This window comes from Scyliorhinus torazame, chromosome 10, assembly GCF_047496885.1.
Source record: "Scyliorhinus torazame isolate Kashiwa2021f chromosome 10, sScyTor2.1, whole genome shotgun sequence".
Taxonomy (NCBI): Eukaryota; Metazoa; Chordata; class Chondrichthyes; order Carcharhiniformes; family Scyliorhinidae; genus Scyliorhinus; species Scyliorhinus torazame.
In genome coordinates, this window is record NC_092716.1 from 44,988,762 (window position 1) to 45,004,438 (window position 15,677).

Consider the following 15,677-nt stretch of genomic DNA (forward strand, 5'->3'; position numbering starts at 1 on the left):
ATGGGGGAAGGGGGAATATGGGGGAAGGGAGATATGGGGCAAGGGAGGATATGGGGGCATATGGGGTAAGGGGGATATGGGGAAGGGTGGCTATGAGGGAAGGGGATATGGGGGAAGGGGGATATGGTGGAAGGTGGGATATGGGGGAAGGGGGATATGGGGAAGGGGGAATATGGGGGAAGGGAGATATGGGGCAAGGGAGGATATGGTGGCATATGGGGAAAGGGGGATATGGGGTGAAGGGGAATATGGGGGAAGGGGGGATATGGGGGAAGCGGAGATATGGGGGAAGGGGGGATATAGAGGAAGGGCGATATGGGGAAGGTGGGTATCGGGCAAGGGGGGATATGGAGGAAGAGGGGATATGGGGGGAAGGGGGCATATGGGGGAAGGGGGGATATGGGGTAAGGGGGATATGGGGGAAGGGCGGCTATGAGGGAAGGAGGATATGGGGGAAGGGGGGATATGGGGGAAGGGGGATATGGTGGAAGGTGGGATATGGGGGAAGGGGGCATGGGGAAGGGGGAATATGGGGGAAGGGAGATATGTGGCAAGGGAGGATATGGGGGAATATGGGCAAAGGGGGATATGGGGTGAAGGGGGATATGGGGTAAGGGGAATATGGGGGAAGGGGGGATATGGGGGAAGCTGAGATATGGGGAAGGGGGATATGGGGAAGGGGAAATAGGGAAGGGGGATATGGGGAAGGGGGGATATGGGGGAAGGGGATATGGGGAAGGGGGAATATGGGGATATGGGGAAATAGGGAAGGGGGATATGGGGAAGGGGGTATATGGGGAAGGGGGATATGGGGCAAAGGGGATACGGGGAAGGGGGGATATGGGGTGAAGGGGGGATATGGGGTGAAGGGGGGATATGGGGTAAGGGGGGATATGGGGAAGGGGACATGGGGAAAGGGGGATATGGGGTAGGGGATATGGGAAGGGGGAAGGGGTGTTATGGGGGAAGGGGGATATGCGGGAATGGGGGATATGGGGGAAGGGGGATATGGGGAAGGGGATATGGGGGAATGGGGAAGGGGGGATATGGGGAAAGGGGGAACATGGGGAAGGGGATGTGGGGCAAGGGGGGAATATGGGGGAAGTGGAGATATGGGGGAAGGGAGATATGGGGAAGGGGATATGGAGAAGGGGGATATGGGGAAGGGAAAATAGGAAGGGGCATATGGGGGAAGGGGATATGGGGAAGGGGGATATGGGAGAAGGGGATATGGGGAAATGGGGGATATGGTGGAAGGGGATATGGGGATATGGGTGAAGGGGGATATGGGAGAAGGGGGCATATGGGAGAAGGGGGATATGGGGAAATGAGGATATGGGGGAAGGAGGGATATGGGGGAGGGGGGATATGGGGAAGGGGGTTATGGGGAAGGGGATATGGGTGAAGTGACGATGTGGGAGAATGGGGGAAGGTGGGATATGGGAAAGGGGGATATGGGGGAAGGGGATATGGGGAAATGGGGGATATGGTGGAAGGGGATATGGGGATATGGGTGAAGGGGGATATGGGAGAAGGGGTCATATGGGGGAAGGGGGATATGGGGGAATGAGGATATGAGGGAAGGAGGGATATGGGGGAGGGGGGATATGGGGAAGGGGGTTATGGGGAAGGGGATATGGGGAAGCGGGGATATGGGAGAATGGAGGAAGGTGGGATATGGGGGAAGGGGGTATATGGGGGAAGGGTGGATATGGGGGAAGGGGGATATGGGGGAAGGGGGATATGGGGGAAGGGGGATGTGGGGATATGGGGAAGAGGATATGGGGAAGGGGATATTGGGGAAGGGGATATGGGGGAAAGGGGGTCTAGGGAAGGGGGGATATGGGGAAGGGGATATGGGGAAGCAGGGATATGGGAGAATGGGGGAAGGTGGGATATGGGAAATGGGATATGGGGGAAGGGTGGATATGGGGGAAGGTGGATATGGGGGAAGGGGGGATATGGGGGAAGGGGGATGTGGGGAAGGGGGGATATGGGGAAGGGGGTATGGGGGATATGGGAAGGGGGGTATGGGGAATATGGGGGAAGGGGGATATGGGGGAAGGGGGTCTGGGGAAGGGGGGATATGGGGAAGGGGAAATGGGGAAGGGGGGATATGGGGAAGAGGGTTATGGGGGAAGGGGGGATACGGGGAAGTGGGATATGTGGAGGGGGTTATCTGGGAAGGGGGGATATGGGTGAAGGGGATATGGGGGAAGGGGGTATATGGCGGCAGGGGGGATATGGGGAAGGGGGCTATGGGGGAAGGGGGGTGGGGGAAAGGGGGAAAGTGGGACAGGCATTGGGGGGTCTCACTTGGCGCTACGCGACGGCTGGCCATTTTGCCAGGTCTCCGGGGTGGCGGGGCATCTTTTGTGCAGTGACGCCATGTGACGTCGCTGACGGCGGGTGCGTCCGTGACGGGTGACGCCGTCGCGAATGTCGAATGCCGCTACTTGCCCGTTCCCGGCCGGAGTAATCGGGACGTTTCGCGGGGCCCGATGCCAGAGTGATTCACGCTGTATTTGGCTCCGGGTTCGGGCCATCTCGCCGATTCACGGAGAATCCCGCCCATGGTGTTGGGATGTCGCTGATGGTTTTAGGGACAGAATGCAAGAGCACGACCTTTGGGGAAGGAATTTCAGAGCATGGCTCCTAACAGTGGGTGAAAAAGGAGGTGGCAGTGCGTTAGAGGCCAGAGTTAGAGAAACGGGGCATTTTGGGGATGGAAATGTTACAGGATTGGGGAAATCAGGAGAGAGAGATAGATGAGAGACAAGTTTGTGATCAGAATTTTAGATCAGAGGTGTCAGTACGTTACAAGATCATGTTGTTCAGTGAGGACAGAACTCAGGCAGGAATCAGTTGAGGGTTGGATGTGATCAGTCGAATCTTGGATGAGTTAAATCCCATGGAGAGTGTTGTTTGTGAGAGCAGACAGGAGAACATTGAAATAGTTGAGTCTGGAGGTTGTAAAGACACCTTTGTTCCTTCATTCTTTACCTTACACTTGCAGTGGTTCAAGGAGAAGGCCCAACAAGGGAATTAAGGATGGGAATTCACTGTGATTTTGGCACCATCCCTCACATTGCAAGAAAGGACAATAGATTAATGTGTGAGTATGTTTCAAAACGCTTGCATCAGTGATGTAACTCCATTTATGATTTAAATGATAAACAGCACTTCTGCCTTACACAAAGAAAAACAATCACATTTGGCTTTAGTTAGAGGTTATAGCACTTCCATGAAGTATAGCACTTTTGTCAGTGGAATAAATATTGTTTTACACTGAAGCATATCTCATTTTAAATGGAAGCCTGAAGCTGAAAGTAATCAGGAAGGTTTGTCTCTCCATTCACCAACTGGAGCAGTTCTTTGTGAGTTACTGGGAGTATTGAATCAAGTTAAACTGTTGACCTATTGAAAATGACAAACGGGTTTCTACATCGTGTCTAAAATAAGCAGATTGTTATTTAAATCAGTCTCCGGAAACATTTGATTTTCTTTTCTCACAACCCCATTATTTTTAACAGGACGACTTAAATACCTCCATTAAACCACTCATTATATTTTTTGCCGCTGGTAAAATGAATTGGACTCTGAGCGGACTAACTTCACAGGTGAATAATATCAGATAAAATGTTAAAACTTTCATTTGTGGATCCTGCATTACGAATAAACTAGAGTAGGCAACAGCATGCTATATTGGGAAGCAATTTATGGGCATCGTGGCGGCAGGTCAGGCACAAAGCAATGAAGCTCAACACTCGGGAAATAATTGACACCATTGACTCGGGATGTCTGTTTCTGTTTACAGATTTCTGCAGCATAGAGGTGCCACAGGAGCTGGTACAGTAACATTAAACTGGAGCTATCAACCGTGTCAATCTGATAGTTCATTAACATCACATTCTGTTTATTTTAACCACTCACTAGTCCTAGCCCCCTTCATTTTCTCCTCAAGAAGCACCAGTTTTGAGAGTCGGGCAAGGCCCAAGATGAGGCGTTTAAGGAGTTGGTATCGCGGTTGTCCTCTACAGGGTTGTTGATGCATTTCGACCCTTCAAAACCATTATTATAATAATAGTAATAATCTTTATTAGTGTCACAAGTAGGCTTACATTACCCAGCCACAATTTGTGGGCAGGCGGGTGGATAAAAGATCAGGGGGGAATGGAACAGTTTAAAACTCTGCATCTTGGGAAAGCAGTGGGAGGAGGCATACCTTCTGATAGTGGATGTCTTCTCATGAAGGTCAAAAGCCCTACGGACATCCCTTGCCTCCTGGCCTATCCCGCAGGACCCCAGTTGGCCTCTCATAACCTCCCCTTCCCCCCAGGTGTCCCCAACCTTCCCTTACTGAAACCCCTACCACTTAACTGGGCTCCATGTCCTGACCCTTAGTCCCAGGCATGTTGCTGCAGTGCCTCTTCTAGCCACTGTAGTGCTGTGCCTATAGGGGCTGGAGAGCTGCTGGCCAATCTAATTAGCTGGCAGCTCTCCAAGGTTTGACTTCTTTCTGGTGACGGACAGAAGTCCTGTTCATGGCCAATCAATGCTCGTTAGAGTGTAAAATGGCAACAGCCTGTTCAGGTTATGGGGATGTGTTCCCTGTCGATATGGATGGCAGGCTCTGAAAAATTCAGGTCAAAGTGATAAGCAAAATGCACTAGGTGTGAAATTCTCTCCATCAAGAGAGAATCAAACCATCGCCCTTTGAGATTCAATGGCATTTCCATCACTATCAACATCCTGGGGATTACCATTGACCAGGAATTGAACTGGATCAGCCATATAAAAACTGTGGGCTAAAACAGCAGGTCAGAGGCTGGGAATCCTGTTGCAAGTAATTCACCCCTGACACCCCAAAGCCTACAAGGCACAAGTCAGGAGTGTGATAGAATACTCTCCACTTGCCTGAATGAGAGCAGCTTCAACAACACTCAATAAGCACAACATCATCCATGACAAAGCAGCCCGCTTGATTGGCACCCCATCTACCACCTTCAGCATTCATTCCTTCCAACAATGACACACATTAGCAGAAGTGTGTATCATTTACAAGATGCAGTGCAACAACTGACCAAGGCTCCTTTGAAAGCACCTTCCAAACCTGTAACCTCTACTATCCAGAAAGACAATGACAGCTGATACATGGAAACATCACCACCTGCCAGTTCTCCTCCAAACCATGCACCAGCCAGTCTTGTGAGTACATCGTCCTTCCTTCACTGTTGCTGGGTCAAAATCCTGGAATAACCTTCCTGACAGCACTGAAGGTGTACCTACAACACATGGACTGCAGCAGTTCAAGAAAGCAGCTCTCCACCATCTTTTCAAGGGCTTTTGGAGATGGGCAATAAATACTGGCTTTGTCAGTGATGTCCACACCCTCTGAAAGAATAAAATTAACTTTTTTGTTTGTATAGTGAATTGTTGGGATCTGGAATGTACTGCCTGAAAGGGTGATGGAAGCAGATTCAATATTAACACCCAAAATACATCACCGCCACAAACCACTTCAACTAACCCAGCACCAGCCAAGGATTAAGCCTAGGACCTGTTATTCCCTGTTACTCAATGACTCGCTCCATTCCTGGCTGGGACATGTCAGAGAAAGGTATGATACATTACAGTCAATACAGTCTCGTGAATTAGTTTTGATCACCTGAGTAGGGAAAGAGTTTGAAGAGAAATCTTAAAGAGTTTTTGTCTCTCCCAAGAGAGGCATTGGTAATGTCTCGAACATGATGCACAACTGTATGAGACCAATTAGGTGGACCATGTGATCTTTTCCTGTCCAACATTTTTGGCTGTTGATGTGATTCCGCAGGCAACGATCATCCTTCGCTGAAGAATGTTGGCAGCGAATGGCAGAAGGCTATGTGACAATACGTCACCACAATTGAAGAAGTCTCATCCAGTTTCTACACCCACAAAATAAATAAAATGTTTTCTTAACCCTTGAAAACGAAGATGCCTCCCATCATTTCCAATGAACCATTAGAGGGCGTATTTATAAAAAAAATTTATAAAATGCTAGTATTTATAAAAATGAATTTCAGGTATTATGGCACAATGTTCTCACATAAAGTGTGCATTTTGTAATTCAAATTGATGTATATTTGTAAAACAATGAGCAGTACACTTTTCTGCCAGGCAACATGCAGTTAATATATCAGATTGTGTGTCCCCCACCTTGGAAATTATGACAGTAATGCCTGCAACTTGATGAAAATTGAAAATGTTTTTGCAGGTGCGTATTATATAACTAAACATTTAAGCTACTGTATTCAGTCACCCATCTTCATTCATCAGCACACATCTTTTTGTGACAGGAATATATGTTTCACTTAGCGTTGCAGATGTTTGATTCTGGACTCAGTCACGGAGCTGTCAAAGTCAATATCAGGCACCGAGCCAGTGATAGATTCTGGAAAACTAATTTCCATAAAGAGCAATCTTTCTGGATTGATTGATCAGGAAATGCTTAATTGTGGTGAGAACCTCTCACTTAAATTGCGATACGACTCAAATCAAAAGTGCGGGTTTTACAAGATTTTATAAAGTTCACACGGGTGAATTTCCCCTGGAGAGTGAGAGCCTGAAAAGAACTTCTTGGTCATGTTTTGTATCGATGGTAATAATTTTATTATTGATTTCTACAAAATATTTTAAACAATTTAGCTCTGAGGTATTTCTTATTGCATTTTTAATGTCTAAATAACTCAGGTTTTCTCCCGAGGACTTGTGTAATAACAAGTCTGAAGTATCCATTCCTCAATGCCTGCGCCTTTGGTCTTTCTGTATTGTTTTGTTGCAATCAATTGGATTTCAGCAGGTTTGTGTCTTACTTATTTCCCAGCAGGTTTTCTTGGACTATCTTCCTTTCTTGGTGTGGTGAATGTATTCACCAGAATAAGTTGTCTGTAGAGTACTGTAATATGATCCCTTTTCCATGTAGTGTACTGGAACCCTGGTGGGCTCCGCCCCCCGGACGGTATATTGACCGGCCGCCTGGGGGCAGCGCTCAGTTGTTACGGCGATCTCAGGCAGGCAAGTTCTTGTGTTAGAAAGCCTATGTCTCTCGCTTTCATCATCTAGCAGTGGATTAATGGTACATTAATTGGAATAATTGTCCATTAAAAAAAACTTCCCATAGACCAGAGTTAAATCCGCTATTTTGGGGACTGGTGGCTGGGTTTCTGTTAACAGCTTTTTTAAATGATATATGATGGGTAGTCACTAGAAGTGCTACCTGATATATACCAGAACATCTACTGGTAAAGCTTTTCGATAACATTATACGACAGACCTAAATATGTCCTTTGCACTGCAGCAGAGATAGACCTTACCATAATTATCAATAGCCACAGGGGATGGAAGGGCAAGTCTGCTAATTGCTATGAAACTGGAAAAATGGAAAAGAAACTCATTGGGATGTATGTGGTTTTATGGGAATGAGGAATGGGAAGCAATCAACTTGTGGTTATTTGTGAAACCAAAGCTGAAAATTTAATCCCAAAGCTACAGACAAGTTCATCCTTATGAAATTATTCGGCAACATTTTCCTCATCCCATGAGTGAACCACACAGAATACTAAACAGTTACCTAGAAATGGATTAAATGTCCTAAACTAGATATGATCCTGTAATTCCAAAGTAACAACTCTTGCTTAATCCACCGCCTGCAAATGGGCCGTCATGCTTGGTGCCAAATATTTTAAGGCCATCTGTGGCTCAGTCCAAAATTATCCGAATTAATTTGTAGTTAGTTCCTGGACAGAGTAGATAGGACAAAACTGTTTCCATCCATGAAAGGATTGAGAACGGGAGACCACAGGTTTAAAGTAATTAGTAAATGAAGGGATTGTGATAAGAGCAGGTGGTTAGGGCATGGGATGCTTTGTCTGAGGTTTGGTGGAGGCAGGTTCAAAAATGAATGAGACTTTTGTTTGAAAGGAAAGGATGTTCAGGCTCAGGGAGAGAAGGTGGCAGAATGGAACTATGTGAGTTGCTCATTCGCACCATCAAAGGGGGGAAATCGCGGAAGCCCCGGAGAATACCGGGTCAGGCCCGCTAATGATATACAAAGGGTTTATACTGTCTGTGCGTTTCTGACTGCATTGACGCCGCTGTCAAAGTGAAATAGAATTGCAATTTGGCGTCAAATCAGCGCCCGCCATGATTTTGGCATCGGAACTTATTCTCCGCCGAATCGCGTTTCCTGATTTTGGCGTCAGCCAACGGAGATCCCACCCAATACATTTTTTAAAAAATTTCTTTTACAAATTTAGTGCACCCAATTAAATTCTTCCAGTTAAGGGGTAATTTAGCGTGGTCAATCTTGCACATCTTTGGGTTGTGGGGGCAGAACCCACGCAGACACGGGGAGAATGTGCAAACTCCACAGACAGTGAACCAGAGCCGGGATAGAACCTGGGACCTCTGTGCTTTAAGGCAGCAGTGATAACCACTGCACCACCGTGCTGCACCTCCCAATACATTCATAATGATAAAAACTATGTGCAAATATAAAACTGATGTTACAATTTTTACAGGTAGAGTTAAATTAGAGGCTCGGGAGGTTAGGATAGGTGATATGGGTGAGGGTGGGTGAGGGTGGGTGATGTGGTTGACGGTGGACAATGTGGGTGAGGGTGGGTGATTTGTGTGAGGATGGGTGATGTGGGTGAGGGTGGACAATGTGTGTGAGAATGGGTGATGTGGGTGAGGGTGGGTGATGTGGATGAGGATGGGTGAAGGTGTGTGAGGGTGGGTAATGTGAGTGAAAGGGGCTAATGTGGGTGATGTTAGTGATGGTTGGTGAGGGAGAGTGTAGATGGTTAAGAGTGGATAATGGTGGGTGGGGATGAGGGATTTGGGAGAGGGTAGGTGATTTGGGTGAGGGTGGGTGATGTGGGTGATTTGGGTGAGGGTGGGTGATGTGGCTGATATAGGTGAGGGTGGGTGATGTGGGCGAGAGTGGGTGATGTGGGTGATTTTGGTGAGGGTGGGTGATGTGGGTGAGGGTGTGTGAGGGTGGGTGGTGAGGGTGGGTGATGTGGGTGAGGGTGGGTGATGTGGGTGAGGCTGGACAATGAAATGAAAAATGAAATGAAAATCGCTTATTGTCACAAGTAGGCTTCAATGAAGTTACTGTGAAAAGCCCCTAGTCACCACATTCCGGCGCCTGTTCGGGGAGGCTGGTACGGGAATTGAACCGTGCTGCTGGCCTGCCTTGGTCTGCTTTAAAAGCCAGCTCTTTAGCCCTGTGCTAAACCAGCCCCAATGTGGGTGAGGGTGGGTGATGTGGGTGAGGGTGGATGATGTGGTTGAGGGTGGGTGAGGGTGAGTGGTTTGGGTGAGGGTGGCTGATATGGGTGAGGCTGGGTCAGGGTGGGTGATGTGGGTGAGGGTGGATGACGTGGGTGATTTGGGTGAGGGTGGGTGTAATGGGTGATTTGGATGAGGGTGGGTGATGTGGGTGAGGCTGGACAATGAAATTAAAAATGAAATGAAAATCGCTTATTGTCACGAGTAGGCTTCAATGAAGTTACTGTGAAAAGCCCCAAGTCGCCATTTGGGTGAGGGTGGGTGTTTTGAGTGATTTGGGTGCGGGTGGGTGATTTGGGTGAGGGTGGGTGATTTGGGTAAAAGTGGGTGAGGGTGAGTGAGGGTGGGTGAGGCTGGGTAATTAGGGTGAGTGTGGCACCAGTTCGGGGAAGCTGGTACGGGAATTGAACCGTGCTGCTGGCCTGCCTTGGTCTGCTTTAAAAGCCAGCTCTTTAGCCCTGTGCTAAACCAGCCCCAATGTGGGTGAGGGTGGGTGATGTGGGTGATTTGGGTGAGAGTGGGTGACGGTGAGTGTGGGTGGGTGTTATGGGTGATTTGGGTGAGGGTGGATGATTTGGGTGAGGGTGCGTATGATGGGTGATGTGGGTGAGAGGGGTAACTTGGGTGAGGGTGGGTGATATCGGTGATTTGGGTGAGGGTGGGGGAATTTGGGTGAGGGTCGGTGTTATGGGCGATTTGGGTGAGGGTGGGTGTTCTGGGTGAGGGCGGGTGGTATAGGTGATGTGGGTGAGGGCGGGTGGTATAGGTGATGTGGGTGAGGGCGGGTGTTATGAGTGATTTGGGTGACGGTGGGTGGTTTGGGTGAGGGTGGGTGGTCTGGGTGAGGGTGGCTGAGGGCGGATGGTATGGGTGACTTGGAAGAGGGTGGGTGAGTGTGGGTGTTATGAGTGATTTGGGTAGGGGTGTGTGATTTGGGTGAGATTGGGTGTTATGAGTGATTTGGGTGAGGATGGGTGAGGGTGGGTGATATGAGTGATTTGGGTGAGGGCGGGTGAGGATGGGTAATAAGGGTGAGTGTGGGTGAGGGTGGGTGATTTGGGTGAGGGTTGGTGAGGGAGGGTGTTATGAGTGATTTGGGTGAGGGTGGGTGATTTGGGTGAGAGTGGATGAGGGTGGCTGACGGTGGGTGATTTGGGTGAGGGTGAGTGTTGTGGGTGAGGGTGGGTGTTATTGGTGATTTGGGAGAGGGTGGGTGAGGGTAGGTGTTATGGGTGATTTGGTGGAGGGTGAACAATGCGGGTGAGGGTGGGTGTTATGGGTGATTTGGGTGAGGGTGGGTAATTTGGTTGAGGGTGCGTATGATGGATGATATGGGTGAGGGTGGGTAATTTGGGTGAGGGTGGGTGATATCGGTGATTTGGGTGAGAGTGGGTAATTTGGGTGACGGTGGGTGAGGATGGGTGATATGGGTGATTTGGTGAGGGTGGGTGATATGGGTGATTTGGGTGAGGGTGGGTGATTTGGGTGAGGGTGGGTGGTATTGGTGATTTGGGTGAGGGTGGGGAAATTTGGGTGAGGTTGGGTGTTTTGGCTGAGGGTGGGTGGTATCGGTGATTTGGGTGAGGGTGGTTGAGGGCGAGTGTTATGAGTGATTTGGGTGACGGTGGGTGATTTGGGTGAGGGTGGGTATTCTGGGTGAAGGTGGGTGAAGGTGTGTGGTATGGGTGATTTGTTGAGGGTGGGTGACGGTGTGTGTTATGAGTGATTTGGGTGAGGGTAGGTGATTTGGATGAGGGTGGGTGTTATGAGTGATTTGGGTGATTTGGGTGAGGGTAGGTGATTTGGATGAGGGTGGGTGTTATGAGTGATTTGGGTGATTTGGGTGAGGGTGGGTGTTATGAGTGATTTGAGTGAGGGTGGGTGATATGAGTGATTTGGGTGTGGATTGGTGAGGGTGGGTGAGGGTGGGTGTTATGAGTGATATGAGTGAGGTTGGGTGCGGGTGGAAGATGTGGGTGAGGGTGAATGATGTGGGTGAGGGTGTGTGATATGGGTGATTTTGGTGAGGGTGTGTGATTTGGGTGAGGGTGGGTGTTATGAGTGATTTGGGTGAAGTTGGGTGAGGGTGAAAGATGTGGGTGAGGGTGGATGATGTGGGTGAGGGTGGATGATGTGGGTGAGGGTGGGTGATGTGGGTGAGGATGGGAATGTGGGTGAGGGTGGGTGATGTGGGTGATTTGGGTGATTTGGGTGAGGTTGGGTGATATGGGTGAGAGTGGGTGATGTGGGAGAGGGTGGGTGTTATGAGTGATTTGGGTGAGGGTGGGTGTTATGAGTGATTTGGGTGTGGGTGGGTGAGGGTGGGTGTTCTGGGTGAGGGCAAGTGAGTGTGGGTGGGTAATTTGGGTAAGGGTGTGTGAGGTTGAGTGAGGGTGGGTGACGCTGGGAAATTAGGGTGAGTGTGGGTGTTATGAGTGATTTGGGTGAGGGTGGGTGTCCTGGGTGAGAGTGTGTGGTATGGGTGATTTGGGTGAGGATGGGTGTTATGATTGATTTGGCTGAGGGTGGGTGATTTGGGTGAGGGTGGGTGTTCTGGGTGAGGGTGGGTGTTCCGGTTGATTTGGGTGAAGTTGTGTGATTTGGGTGAAGGTGGGTGTTATGAGTGATTTGGGTAGGGATGGGTGAGGGTGGGTGAGGGTGGGTGTTCTGGGTGAGGGTGGGTGTTATGAGTGATTTGGGTGAGGGTGGGTGTTATGAGTGATTTGGGTGTGAGTTGGTGAGGGTGGGTGTTCTGGGTGAGGGCAAGTGAGTGTGGGTGTTATGAGTAATTTGGGTAATCAGTCAATGCTTTAGAAACATTTGAATCAGAGAAGTTTGGAAGATTTAAAGCTGACATCCCTTAAATGAATCCTCCCTCTCCCTGTCAACATTGAAACGATCTCTGATCATATCCCATTCCACCTCTTGTTTTTTTTAAAAGATGTTTTTAGCACAGGGTAAATAAAAGAATCTCACTCACTCTCTCTCTCTCTCTCTCTCTTTCTCTCCCCCCCCCCCCCTCACTAAATCACTATATCCATATGATCCAGGTATATTCAATAAAATTACTAAAATAACAATAGATTAAGAAATTCAGAAATAATGTATAAATGCAGAAAAAGCCTTCTATTCTCATGAAGACTCCAAACTTAAACTGAAACCATTTACTTTTTTATAATCCTGCAGTAACAACTTTATTCCCATACATATACTAAGAATGAAAAGTGGAGAGGTGTTGTTTGGAGGGTGTGAATGGTTTCCCCTATTATACAAATTGCATTTTCCGAACCTTTTCCCTCCACTGTGCGATGCCTGAATATTTCTTGTGTGCACTAAACCTCAAGTTTGGTACAATTATGGGAACGTGATTAAAACAATCAAATTACAGCCTTTGAAATAATGATACACTATACCTGCACGATGCTCGGTACTGTGATGGTAATGTGCTCATGTGCTTAGGCTTAGGAAATTCAAACTATCATTATCAGAGATTAAGTAGGTGCTATTATTATGAGACTGACACTTCAGTGCAGTGCTGAGTGAGTGCTGTGCTGTAAGAGCTGCAACATTGAATGAGACATTAAACCAATGCCCCACCTGCTCTCTCTGGTGGATTTGAAAGACCCCATGGTAATATTTCAGGAAGATAAGGGAGTTTTCCCCCAGTGTCCTGACCACTACTTCTCTCGCTTTCGACCAACTTATTTCAAATTGACTATCTGGTCATTGTTTCGTTGCTGTTTCTTGGGACATTGCTGCGCACAAATTGGCTCCTGCACTTCCTACATTTCAAAGGTGACTACAGATCCAAAGCCATGCACTCCATCTGTGAAGTGCTTTGACAAGGCTGAGGGCTAGTTAAATGCAAGTTTCATATTTCCTCCTTTCTTTATGAAGAGCTATCTTTATCCTGCCGAAGATCCATTTATATACTCATCAGAAATCTGAAAATAGTTGTCTTAAAATAAATGGAGTCTGACAGTGACGAGCTCTGCAATTTGGGTAGAATAGAAACGTTGTGAGGTCACAGTCTTCCTTGGTGAATGCTGACAGCTAAAAGAGGCATTTGGTGACATAACCACTGAGTACCTGAAATTGTGATGTTGCAGCTGAAAGATCACAGGAATTTAATCTCCATTGCATTACAGGGAAGGGCTGCGCTCCCTGTATTACACTGATTAGGCTCGGCACTGCAGCTTTACTCAATGCACTTAAAGCTCATCTGTCTTCATTTCCTCTCCCGGCACGGATGACTAACATTGTTTGGGCATCGCTATTAGGATTAATCAGACCGTTCCTGAGAACCACTCAATGAAAACTGAGTGGATTCAGTTAGAGGGGCTGAAGCTTCCTCCTCTGGAGAGATAGCCAGAGGAAGTGTGCCAGAACGAACCTGCGTGCCGGCCATGGCGGAGCCCTACAGGGGCCGGCACAGAAGGAAGGAGTGACCCTGATCGTGGGCCAGGCCACCGTGAGGTCCCCCCCCCCCCGGGGGTCGGATTCCCCCGCGCCCCCCCGAGGACCGCCCTCACCGACTTACCTGCCAGGTCCCACCGTGTGGGACCATGTCTAATCCATGGCGGCGCGACTGGCCAGAAACGGACGGCCGCTCGGCCCGGAGAATTGCCGGGGAGGACGCTGCCAACGGCCCCCAACCGGCGTGGCGTGAACCCCGCCCCCGCCTGAAAACCGGCACCGGAGAATACGGCAGCCGGTATCGTGGCGGCGGGGCAGGTTTCGCGCTGCGTCCCCGGGAATTCTCCGACCCGGCAGGGGGTTGGAGAATCCCGCCCTGTTACTCTATCATTGTCATTGAGAGTGATGTTGTAAAATTAATACAGGTTCAGACATGGGCGGTGATCTGTGTCACAAACCACGCGGATGGTATCTGCAAGGGTATCCCAACTTTGAGTGCCGTTTGTTGGGGTGTATAATTTTGGTTTTTTTGAATGGTGTGAGGAGTCAAGTGAAGTCCTAGTGAGAATAACCAGCCCAGTTGTTGTGTAACAATTATTAAAGACTATGTATTAAATTAAAGAAAAGACAAATATACACAAACAGGACTACAATACTCTAGGACAATGAATTATATGAATCACCGAACATACACGATTGGTTGATTGATTGATATTTGCTGTCACATGTACCGATGTACAGTGAAAAGTATTTTTCTGCGGCCAAGGGAACGTATACAGTATGTACATAGTAGAAAAAAGAATAACCAACAGAGTACATCAACAAATAGTGATTGGTTACAGTGCGGAACAAGGCCAAAAAAGAGCAGCATAGGGTGTTGTGAATAGTGGACGGGATTCTCCGACCCCCCTCCAGGTCGGAGAATCCCCGGGGGGAGACGCAAATCCCGCTCCAACGCTGGCTGCCCTATGCTCCGGCGGTGTTTTACGAGCCGGGGTGGGGTTCCTGCGACGCCGGTCGGGAGCCGTTGACAGCGGCCCTTCCTGCAATCCTCCGGGCCCGACGGGCCGAGAGGCCGTCCATTTTTGGCCAGTCCCGCCGGCGTGTGTTACTCACGTCCCACACGGCGGGACCTGGCAGGTGAGTATGCGTGGGTGGCCCTCGGGGGGGGCACTGCGGGTTCCGACGCCGGGGTGGGGGGTATCCCCACGGTGGCCTGGCCAGCGATCGGGCCCATTGATCTGCGGGCTGGCTTGTTCTGTGGGGGGCCTTCTTTCCTCCGCGCCAGGCCCCTGTAGATCTCCGCCATATTACCCGGGGGCCGGCGTGGAGAAGAGAACCGCCCGCACACGCGTGAAAATATGCCGACCGGTCCACGCATGCGCGGAATCGCGCCGGTGTGCTCGAACACGCGCTGGCCCTTCGGTGCCAGCTGGAGCAGCGCCAACCCCTCCGCTGTCCACCTAGCCCCCTAGACAGGTGAGAATTCCTCACCTTGGGGGGCCGTTGACGCCAGAGTCGTTGGCGCCGGTTTTCCCGCCGGCGTGGGGCTTAGTCCCCAGAGGGGAGAATCCCGGCCAGTGTTCTCACAGGGAACAGATCAGTCCAGGGGAGAGTCGTTGAGGAGTCTAGTAACTGAGGAAGAAGCTGTTCCTATGTCTGGATGTGCAGATCTTCAGACTACCGTATCTTCTGCCTGATGGAAGGCTCTGTGAAAGGCCTGGGTGTGAGGGGTCTCTGACAATGCTGTCTGCCTTCCTGAGGCAGCAGGAGGTGTAGACAGAATCAATGGGAGGGTGGCAAGCTTGTGTGATGCGTTGGGCTGAGTTCACCACACTCTGTCGTTTCTTGCGATCTTGGGCTGAGCAGTTGCCATACCAACACACACAGTTCATGTAGAACATACTCTTGTTCCAAACAATATC